Genomic DNA, 12,476 nt, shown 5'->3' on the forward strand with positions numbered 1-12,476 from the left:
TGAGTGTGTTGTTATAGCCTGCCATTTCAGATGAAATTTACTGTTATGAGCTGGATGAAATCATGTTGGGGTTACGGTAAAACCTTGCTCAAATTGAGAGGCAAATATGTCCTTCATTTGAGAGTTAAATAGATGCACCTGCATGCTCAGGTGCATGCACACCTAGAGTCTAGTAGAAGTAGAGTCTGCCCAGAAACTAGGACCAAGTGGGCAGGGGCTTTCCCTAGGCATTGTGGGGTGTTGTGTAAAAAAAAAAAAAAAAAACACACCCTGCATAAGTGGAAGAGACAAGAAAGCCAAGCAGTAGCCTCTGCGCACAGTGTGACCCTGGGAAAGCTAGAGCGAGAGACTTGGGCAGTTCGCAGTTTAAACTGCTTATTTTGTTCTTGGTTCCTCGTGTGTTCAAATGAGCAGCACTTTACAAGGTTGCCAACCCTCCAGGGTTGTCTTAGCATCTCTAGGAATTAAAGCTTAATCTTCAATTGTCATGTGATGAATCCTCCAGGAATACATCTAACCCAAATCAGTGACCCTACTACCAAGCTGGCATCCAAGTTATGCTGCATATCCCATTCCACCTATTTCTACTTCCAGCTGAAACATCCCTCAAGCCCTGAAATTTGAGTAGTTGCTTGGGTCAAAAAGGACAACAATACTGAGTATGTGCCATAAAAAAATCAAATCACATCAGCAGTTGTGCTACTCTTGTTATCCTATGTAAACTCTTCCCTCCTGCACCTTCCCAAAAGAGAGAGCTTAAAGAAAGAAATTAATTATCTTAACTGTGTTGCTAGGAAGAAGCAATTAGGCCCTGAGGAAAAAAATGACTTTTCATTTGAAGTAGAAAAATTCAATGGCATGATAGATACTGAGAAAAACAAACACAGTAACAATGGGTGGGATTAACTTCCTCCCTCATCTCCAGCAGACAAACAGTAAGGAAATTATGAGCTGGGCATTCAGCTGTTGCAACTAGCAGAGCCCTATTGCACTCCAGTGGACTTATGGTGCTTTATAATAACTGCCTAGGGTAACTTTTGAGCTCTACAATCTTTATAACAGTATGATCTAAAGGCTCTTCCTCACTGCACTGAGGTGGGCTTTCACCCCAGTCATCATTTCAAACACACCCTAGCACAGTAAGGAAATGCAAAGAGAGAGCAGTGCATTATAGCCCTAATAAGGATTGCAGCAGTGCCATGTACTTATGCTCCTACGCTGTCCCACTTGGCTTATGTTGAATTCATAGTGTAAGCAACTCCAGACAAGGGCCTGCATTTTTTGTGGGGAGAGGGGTGGGGTACCATAAAGAGTCATGTACAGTGATGATATGGGATAATGGCACTACCCTGCACCCCTGTGGCCAATGGGAGTTAAACTATTGCCTTGAATGAAACGTGGCTTAGACCCTCAATTAATGGAGGCAGTGAAGGATGGGGAACAGCACAGGTGGTTATCAGACCCATTTTACCAAGCAGGGGCAAAGAGTTATATGAGCCTGTGAGGCCCATGCTCCAGCAATATTCAGGGTACGGGGGCCCAGCTCCACCAATGTTTGGGGCTGGGTCTCTCCCCGGCCCGCCTGCTGCCTCACATGCCTCCCCCTGGAGCATCTCTGCCTAGGCCCAGGGCAGCGTCTGACTGCCCTGCCACTCCACACTGCTCTCCCTCGTTGCTAGCCACAAAAGCGAGTGGCTGAGAGAGGCGTTTGGGTGGTGGGTCAGAGGAGTGAGTGAGTGACTGCAGCAGCTCAGGGGGCCCCAGGTGGCTGCTCAACCTGATCTGGGCTCTTTCTTTTGCTAGTTTCCCTTCCTTGTGGCTGTAGCCGGGGCATGCGCACACACACATGCGCACACACACACCCTTCACCTTCCTCCTCTGCCTCCCCACCCCCTACCACTGAGCCAGCTTCTTTCCCCTTCTGTCTCCCTGGGTGCAGTGTCATCTCCTGCAGGCCATGGGGCAGCAGGCCTTCTCGCTGCACATGATCAGCTTCTTTCAGGGCTTCCCCTGAGGTGTAGCGTGCCCGCCCCCCCCCCTTCCCCGCCAATAATCTCTCTGGGGGAAAGTTTGTTCAGTGGTGGTTTTTTTTCCCTTTGAATGCTTGTCACTCTTGTGTTTTAATGAAGATTTCTTGCTCTGGGGTGTGTAAACCGCTCCCCCTCCCCGGACCTGAGAGGGGCCCTAGGAGCATGTGCAGTGACAGGGGGGAGAGGGCTGGGGGGGGGGCATCCTCTCTTATACTGGCAAATTGCCTTACCCCAAACTCCTCATGCCCTGCCCCACCCCAAGCCCCAACACCTCTAGCCAGAGCCTCTTTTTCTTTCCCCACCCCCACCCCACCCCCATCCCACCATTCTCCCGACCCAAGCCCCTCATCCTCCCCCCCCACACCCTATACCCCTGCAGTTCCCAACCTTCTGCCCTAGCCTCGAGCCCCCTCCCATTCCTCATCCCTGCCCCACCCCAGAGCCTAGGGCAGGTGGAGGATCTGGGGCTCCCCATATGGCCCAGTCTCTCTGAGTGGCTTTTACCACATCTCAGCTCCAGCTTCCTGCCTGGCTGGGGGGGCAGGGCCCCAGGGTGGGGGGGGGGTGAAGAGGAGCAGGGCTACAGTTCCAGCACCAGTGGCCCCTCCACTTCTATCCAGGTTCCAGTGAATGTATGCAAATAAGTTTGTAATGGCTCAAGCAGGAGCATTCACATTAATATTATGCAGTTAATGTAGAACATGTATGGAACAAAACCTTTCAACAGTGCGACTGTGACACTACTTTGCAGCCTGCATTGTATAATGTACTGACAAAGTGTATGACTCAGTTTCACACACACTAAGTGTATTGTTTGACCACACTGGGGCTTAATCAGCATCCTTTGAAAAGTTTTATTCCCACCATACGCCATAAATAGTATCAAGATAGATTTGATTATGAGCAAGAGAACAGCCAAATACAGAAATCATGTATACCATGAAAGAACGTGGTAGGCAGGAAACTGCTCTATCACTAATTTTATTCTCGCTCATTCTGCTCCTGCAATGAGTTCCCTACAGGGTGCATCTCCAACTGGGCCCCATTAATTTTAATGGGCTCTGCCCCTCAGGGTGTTGATCTGCACAGAACTCATTACTGGATCAGGTACTCTAAACACCATGAATGCTTATAGTGCTGTACACAAATGGCCTTAGGTATGGCCCCAGCCTCAGGCAAGCCTGGTCAAAACAGCAGGAATAAGTTTTAATGTTCTTAACTGTCTATACGATTGTTGTAGACGCATCAAGTCCCTCAGTTCTGATGACCAAGAAAGCCAGATACACTGGGGTCTTCCTATCTTAACAACACATACAGCTTCTTTCTACACTGAGAATTGCCCTCACTCACCCTCTAGGAGGAATGAAATGCAGAAGATATTTTCAACACAACAACTGTCTGATGCTCTCTGATGCTAGAAGCACAAACAGCACGACTGTAATTTGCAGCCTCCTAGATGAACTGGAAACGTTTCATAACTGAATTCACCCAGGTGGAAATTGCAAAACACATTCATTGGCTGTCTCGTTAAAGTCATCGTTATTGTTGGCAGAAAAAGAACAAGGCTGTCATGGAAAGTACGCTACCCTGAATCAAACAGAGTAGCAAGTGTCAGAAGCACTAAAGAACTGCTTTGAGTTATTGCTCATGCCCTGTCCTGGAGACATGTACAAAACAAAGCCTTTAGTTTCAGAATCTTCAAGTATATTTCATGCTGCAACAATACCCGTGGCTTGCTAACACCTTTTGTTTGGAATGACGTCTAGTCTAGCCCCATACGTGTGGTTTGGTGCTGTACGTAATGGCTTATAAAAGAAGGGATAGGATGGTAGGGGATGTGAAATTGTGGGATGAGTTCAGCAGAGGGTCAAAACTGATGTAACTTAACATTTTCTGCCCAACCCAAATGTGCATGTTACAATACCTTAGACTCACTTCCTCTTACCAATGTGTATCTCACAGCCTCACCTTACTCATTAACTCTGAATTTGGTCCATGTTGTCCAAGCTTGGATTCTAGTCCTAGCTGCAGCTGCATTAGTGCCAGCCATTAATATAGGCTCGGTTTACACTGGTACAGCACTATTGGCACCAGTCCAGCTTACTCTGTTTGAAACTGCATAGAACATGATGCACAGATATAAATCTTGTCTGTGCTAGGAGGCTGCAATGGTGCAACTACACTGGTGACTAAACATCCAGTGTAGACAAGGCCTTATAGTGGTAAGGAGTCTAAGGCTAGGTCTACACTACAGAGCCTATGTTGGCATAGCCCCTTAGTGTAGATGCAGCATACGCCAACAAAAAGAGGTGGTATTCTGCCAGTGCAGTAATACACCCTCTCCATGTGATGGTAGCTCTGCCAAAAGAAGCTCTCTTTCTACAGCTGGGGAGTTTGTTGACATAGCTATATCACTAGGAAGTGTGGGTTTCTTCACACCACTGACTGACATAGCAATTAGTCTAAGGCCACGTCTAGACTACGCGCCATATCGGCGCGTTAAAATCGATTGCTCGGGGATCGATATATCGCGTCTAATCTAGACGGGATATATCGATCCCTGAGCACGCTTATATCGATTCCGGAACTCCACCAACCCCAACGGAGTTCCAGAATCGACATGGCGAGCCGCGGACATCGATCCCGCGCGGTGAGGACGGGTGAGTAAATCGATTTTAGATATTCGACTTCAGCTACGTTATTCACGTAGCTGAAATTGCGTATCTAAAATCGATTTTACCCCGTAGTGTAGACCAGCCCTAAGTGTAGACCAGGCCTAAGTTGATGAGTCTAACAGGAGAAAGGACTACAGCAAGGACGTGTACATTAAAGGTGCCCCTGCCATAATGTCCACCTTCTTAGTATTTAACTTATACCCGTTTAAACATTAGACAGACTTACTAAGGGCTTGTTGAGCTAGTGTTTGTATAATTTCATACTGGTATAGCTTATTCCTCCACTCTGCAGGGTGTGCTCATTTAACTATTCTGGTTAAAAAAAGTCTGAGTGCAAGAGTCTAATTTACATTTCCTCATACATCCCCTGTGAATTTGGCCCTTTGTTGACACATTTTTAAAGCATTTCCTACACTACGATTAGTCAGAGGTTCAGGGGTGTTTTCATCACAGAACTGGCTCCCAACAGGAATATTTTCTCCCTCTTTCCCTGGTATAAGGCAGCGCTCTGAGGGATTCAGACCCAGGCCCTGTCAAACAGAACGCCACTTCATCTTTCATATGCATGCCCTCTTGGAATTTGTAAAGCATTTCTCAGAACTGGGCTCTCCCTTCCGTGCTCAGGGTGACCCCTCCCGAAGCAGGACATGCCTTCCTTAGGCAGCAGCTGGCATGCCCCAGGGGAACACTCACTGAATTGTCAGATGTGTGCTTACCTCTAGGGAACTGGAAGGAAAGGTTATTTTTGGTAATAGGATTAGCAGTTACGCCCGTCTTCGGACTTTCCATCAGGTCACAGCTACCACCTCCCACTTACTACCTATAAAATAAAGAGCAGGAAAAAGGAGCCTGTAGTGGTTGAGGATTAAACAGATGCTCTGAGTAGTAAGAGCCTGGTTGGTAGTCTAGACTGAGCAGCCACCTTCACTTTCCCAGCCCTGGTATGTGCTATGCCTTTATCTCGGAGGGTAACCGTAGATTTTTGAAATAGCCACATAAACTATTAGATATTTTTTAAATTACATGACAACAGCGCAGTAATTTGTATTTGTAGGGGCTGTACAGTATGAGTGTGACCCTCAGAAAGGAGTTAAGTGCCAAAATCAGTAGCAGTATGTGCATGGAAGGTGGGTATCGTAGGCCAGGGGAGGCTAAGCCTCCCCTAACCTAGGATGTGGCCTCCCACTCTCCTCTGAAACCAGCGGGCGCTCTGCTCCATCCGGCAGCCAGAGGCTGGGGCTGCCCAGGGTGGCTCGGGTTGGCTGGCGGCCCTGTGCTCGGGCTGGTGCTTGTGCCAGCCAGTGCGCAGCTGCAGTGGGGCAGCTGATGCAGGCGGGCCAGGGCTCCTCTGGCCACAGGGAGGCTTGGACAGAAGTGGCAAAGCTGGGCCTGGGACTAGCCTCCCTGGAGGGGCAGTTCACCCGCCGCCCCATGAGTATGTGAAGGGAGCACTTACCTTGGCCCATAGGTTTTGTTTCAGCCCTTGCTGTGATGAAGGTCAAGTGGTGCTCATACCTTAACTTTTTGAGGTAACGAGAGGGGCTCACACAGACCCAGCAGCACTGGTCTACTGAGGAACTACACTTAGTGTCCGACCAATATATGGTTGCAGTGGTGTTGTAGCTATGCTAGGGTGACCCGATGTCCCAATTTTATAGGGACAGTCCTGATTTTTGGGTCTTTTTCTTATATAGGCGCCTATTACCCCCCCCCTCCCCCCCGTCCCGATTTTTCACATTTGCTGTCTGGTCACCTTAAGCTATGCTGGCCCCAGGATATTAGAGAGACAAGGTAGTATTTTTTAGTGGACCCACTTCTGTTGGTGCTAGAGACACACTTTACACGCTTACACAGAGCTCCTCTCCAACTCTGTAAGCTTGAAAGCTTGTCTCTTCTACCTGCAGAAGTGGGTCCAATAAAATATATTACCTCACCCACCTGGTCTTGCTAGGATCAATATATGTTACAAAGGATATTTTTTAGTGGGGGTAAGTCCCATTTGAAAGTAAATTCTGAATCCATCTAGTACTAGGTAGATGCATGGCCCACATCAGAAGAGTAAGATCCCCACTAAAAGCGTATTCGATTTGTGAAGATTGGCCTCTGTGGAGCTGATCAATCAGCAAGTGCTGGTGTCTACCCAGGCAGGCAGCAAGCAGCACCAAGACACCAAATGCTGTTATCGAACATCACAATTTAGCTGGAATATTGACACGCTAGAAGCTTGTTAAGCCACAGTTCATTTTGGCGGTACCCTCCCCACTGATTCCTTCCAGGCTCTTACCTTGTGATTACCACACATAATACAGTGCTCCCATTGTTCCTAAGGAGGCCCCAATTTAGCAACTCCGCCACCATATGATCTGTAGGTACCACAAGCACTTGCGTATGCCCTCCAGGTGCTAACATGCTCTGCTGCCCTTCAAATGGCTTGACCCACCCCCGGAAGGAATGACACTGAAGTGAAGTACACACCAACAGCATAGGATGCATGAAATAAGAGGGCATTATTTTTCTTAGTTTGTCTCATCCTCTCATTTTAGAGACATCAACTTCTTGCAAGAACCCAGTGGGGCTATAACAGCAGGTCAGGGTAGCGAATCTAACTGAATGATGGTTTTTCTCTAAGTACAGTGACAGCATGGGCTAATAGCCACAGTCCTAGCCCTGCTCTCAGCTCTGCCACTCAATTCCTGTGCAACCTTGGGCAAGTCACTTAACCACACCATGCCTCAGTTTCCCCATCTGTAAAATGGAAATAGTTTGTTACCTGCCTAAGGCTATGGGCAGCTGAAGTTATGTTCTAAAGTACTTTGAGAACCTCATAAAGTAGACGCTTTTGTAAGTTTTATTTATCTAAGATGCTTATATGGCCCTCCATTACTTAGTATCTCAGCAGCTCACAATCTTTAATGCATTTATATTCAACAACCCTAGTAGGCCTGACAGTGCTGTTATCCTCATTTTACAGATAGGGAATTGAGGCATATGGCGACCTAAGGCCGAAAGTGACTTGCCAAAGGCCCATTGGAAGTCTGTGAAAGAGAGCACCGAACCGTGGTCTCCCAAGTCCCTTAACACTGGATTATCCTTCCTCTCTAATATTTAACTCTCTCTAACCTTTATTATTTACTGCCTGCATAGGAGGAAACAGCAGCCTGAAAATTTGGGCTCTGAGGTGTTTACCCTGACTGAGCAATGCAGCTAAACCATCTGATGTTTCTGAAAAGGAATGACACAGAGGGGAACAGGAGTATTTCATAGAAACTGTCACAGCAAGAGGGAAATTATTAGGAAATAGTTGTCAGCACATTTCTATTTCCAATACACAAGTTTACTGCCAGGGCAGGGAGGAGGGGAAGGAAGAGAACTGGATCATCAACATGGTCCTTAGGCTTTCTGAGAAATTTAATTACATCTGGATATTTCCTGTCTTCCTAAATGGGTTTAAACCTGATTAGGTTTAATTTTTCATTTATGATAGGAGAGATTTTCTAGTAAGACAGAGCTTGGAATATGTTCTGTGGAGTGAAGAGTATGTGCTGATACTGTATATCCTAGGAATAAATTCATGGGCTTTGCAAACTTCAGACATCATGAGAGAGAGGAGAAAATGCCCCGTGCTGTAAGCATCATGTTAGAGGTGATACGGGTAACTGATTCCGCTGTTTTTTTATATGCCAATTATGCACAAGAGGTGTTTTTATTTTTAATTCAGTTAAAACCAAATGCTAATGATTATCACTGATAGGCCAAGGCACTTGTCACACACCTGTGCCCCGTAGCATGGGAGAGTCTGTAGGCATAAAAGCCAAGTCATGGATTCATATGAATGAACTTTCTGATGGAAAAGAGAGGCTGCTGCAGGAGATACTAGTAACCAAAATATGATTGCAACACCCTGGCTGACTGAATTTCCAGAGGGGATTTAATAATCCAGTCTGACCAATTTAGCTGCAAGTCATTCCATTTGGAAAAAGCTTTCCCAGCAGAATGTTACAAAAGGCGGGAAAAAAAAATCTCTCTCTCTCCCCCCACAAAGCAGAGTTTCCCATAACAGAAAAAAGAGAAAAGCTGAAAACTCCATAAAGAGCACCTTGGCCAATGTGATTAACCAGGATTTCTGTTCTATCAGTTCTCTCTAGGATTCAGTTCAGATCAATAGCCATTTAGAGGCTCCTGCGATACGAGCTGTATATAATTATGACAGTCAGATTAATTTAATAGTAGTGCCAAATACATTGTCTGAAGGAGCTGGACAAATGCTTTATTAGTTGGTGTACAAAGTTTTTTCCACAGATTCCTTTCTGCCCTTTAGCCAACCTTTATTATATTAAATGTGATGTGATATATTACAACAACATACTTACGAAGCTTTGGGATATAGACACATGAGATACAAACAGCTTTGCATTCAAAACAGTTGTCATCTTGCACATCATAGAATGCCAAGGTTGGAAGGGACTGGTCATCTTGTTCAACCCCATGCTCAAAGCAGGACCAATCCCCAGGCAGATTTTTTGCCCCAGATCCCTAAATGGCCCCCTCAAGGGTTGAACTCACAACCCTAGGTTTAGCAAGCTGATGCTCAAACCACTGAGTTATCCCCCCCAGAGGTGGTTGTATTTCATGGTGGGTAATGTGATCCTTTTTGATCCTCTGCATACCTCACAAGTATGTTATGAAGCTGTATAAGTGTTGCCTGCAAAGAGCTCCTAGGATAAATGGTGGCATATAGTGACCACCTTATATATCATGGGTGAAATCATGACCCATTGAAGTCAATAGTAGTTTTGGGATTGACTTCACTGGGGTCAGGATTTCAGCCCAGAAAGAAAAAGAACGATCAGTCTATCTAAATCATTTCCATGCATACGCAGGAAAGAATGCAAAATAGTATAAAGACACTTCAATTTTTTTCTACATTGGTTCTTATAAAAGACAAGTGTGGTTTTGCAGCTCAATACCAACGATCCACCCAGCGTTTCATGAGCTGCAACAAAACACAAGTCTGAGTACAGGAAATGGATTTTGTTCCTCAAAGATTTGCAAGGCCCAGTGGAATATTCCTGTGTCATTTTACACATTGCTGTTCAGATAGGGTAATTTAGTTACAAGCTCATGAAAGCATAAAACACAATGAATGTAGCCGCAAACACATTTTTCATTCACAGATGTCACCGACTAAGCCATTTAGCTGCCTGACCCCTGCTGAACCTTTTCAGGGAGGTCGAGGTAGAATACACCTGTCGTACTGCTGAATGCACCAGGTGCCTGGTATGTCCTGAGATGTCAGTGGAATGTTATTAGAAGTCCGGCAGCAGAGGGGAGGAACCAGCAGTCACAGAATGCTTAATTTCAAAGGGAAAGAAGAGCCCTGCTGATGGACCAAGCCTGCAGAGTTATTTTCACCTGGCTTTGTTGCTGAGTCATAGTCAGACACTGGTGCAATTATGTGATAACTCGCACGGCCACATTTTTGTTGTTCTTTTTTTTATTTTTTCCCCTTGGAACTGAAACAAGGCCAACTCATAGTGACTAGAATGAATGCTTGAAGTGACTAATTGGTGATTACATAACCCAAAGGGGAGGCCCATGTGAACAGAGCAGAATGCCAGCCTGGAATGTGAGTCTATGGAAAGCTCTCCCAGAGAATTCTGGGAAACCAAAGCTAGTTGTCAACTATATTGACTTTCCCTTTTACCTGGTGGAGATGGGGGTGCTAAGACACTGCAAAATCAGAAGTGATTAGAGATGATGTTTTGGTGTCTTTTTGCCTGTGCTGAAGTGAAATCAAAGGGCACTGCAGGTCCTCAGCACCTCTGAAAGTTAGGCCTGAAGTGTCCCAAGTTGGGCACCCAAAAGTGAATCATCTGCTACTAGGCCAATCTGTAACATTTGGGCTGACTGCTCCATCTGCACAGAGCCTCACAGATGTCAGTGGGACTGCGTGGGAGCAATCGTCTGCCCACTCTACACATTACGGAATTGAGGCCAGGGTGGACCCCTGAAAATTTTGGTCTCAGGGCTTCTTTACATAGAGAAATCTACTGGCATAATTATACCGATGTAATTACACCATTATAGTTCTATTGGTATAATTATAGTGTGTAATTATACTGGTATAATTATGCCAATAATTTCCCCTTCTAGACGAGTCCTTAGGCCCTGTCCACATTAGGGAAATCCACTCCAGAGATGTGCAAGCTCCTAATATAGGCTTTGTCCACATGCAGAAGTCTGACCACTTTAATTATTCCACTATAACAAAGCAGTTCAACCCCTATCCTGGATGCACTTATATCACTATGAAGGTGCAGTTATACCAATATACAGGTAAAGCTGTTCCCATACGGGAAGGGGAATAAGCAATACCAGTATAACTCCATCCACACTAGGGGTTGTACCGCTATAACTAGTCCCATCATAATCATGCCTCTAACCGAAATAGTTGCACCAGAACAAAACTGTGTCTAGATTAGACCTTAGACCCGCTATGGTGGTACAAGGTAGGACATACACCGGTGCAGCTTATGAATTTCCTTAACATATATATTACTTAATATTTATAAAGTGCAATAAGGTGGAAGGCTGTAGAAATAGGCCTTCATAATACACTTGGAATGCTGCTTGCCAGATAAGTGACAACAGCTGCATTCCAAAGCAATTAGCACATTGGACCCTGATTAGAAAGAATGAAACTTCAAGATAAAGAGGAGTGAAAGTCCATTAACAAGCTGAAGCGATTCTGGATTGTCACTTGCCTATATACCCAAAGGGATCCAGTGGCAATAGAGTTAGAACATGCAATATTCTGTGTGTAATGCATAATATGGACAGGAACTGACTGGGTCATGTAAATCTTGGACAAAGTCTACTAAAGCCAAGTGTACATTAGGGCCCAGCCTACACTACAAAGCTTTGCCAGCATTGCTATGTTGGCTTGGAGTGTTAAAAAAAATTGGCCCCTCCAACCCAGCCGGACATGGATCTGTAGTATGGACAAGCTTTTGGGATAAAGGGATAAAGCTTTCCGTGACCAAAATGAGCAATGCCAGCAAAAGCATTGGGCTTTTGCCGATATAAAAATGTTGCAAAAATGCAATCGTATCCCTAAGAACTCTTACTAGACAGGCAAACGTTTATAGTATAGAGCTGGCCTAAATCTCAAGAAAACTATTTTCAGCATCATTACAGAAAGTTTTCATTCGCTATCATCAGCAACAGGGCACCTCAGTTTCTTCATGGGTAAAACTGAAAATAACACCCTCCTCACAGGAAAGTTGGCCAGGGTGAAATTAATGAATATGTAGAAAGTTCCTCAGGTATAAAGTACAAAGCAATATTTTAAAGAAATGTTTGTGGTTTGAGTAAAGATTCCACAAGTAAGTGGGAAGGGAGGCTATATTTTACTGCCCCCACCCTTAGGGTATGTCTACACTGCAAAGTAGGCCCATGCTTGAGCCCAGGCTCAAGGTTAACCCCCTCTCTTGTGTCTACATTGCAGTTGCATTAACCCAGGGTCTCAGGACCCTGCAGGGCTGGAGGGTCCGAGCTCGAGTCAAGCTGGGACCCAGGGTCCAAGCCCTATTGCTTTTCAGCGTAGCCACAGCCCCACTTGACTCAGGTCCTGAAAGTCATTCAGAAGTATCCCACAATTCCATGGGACAACTTCCTTAGTACTCTCTATCGCAACAATCTACAATCCACTCTATTAACAACAGAAGCCCCCCACCCCAGCAAACAGCAGCAGCTCAGGTCAGCGTTAACC

Source organism: Chelonoidis abingdonii, chromosome 1, assembly GCF_003597395.2.
Source record: "Chelonoidis abingdonii isolate Lonesome George chromosome 1, CheloAbing_2.0, whole genome shotgun sequence".
Taxonomy (NCBI): Eukaryota; Metazoa; Chordata; order Testudines; family Testudinidae; genus Chelonoidis; species Chelonoidis abingdonii.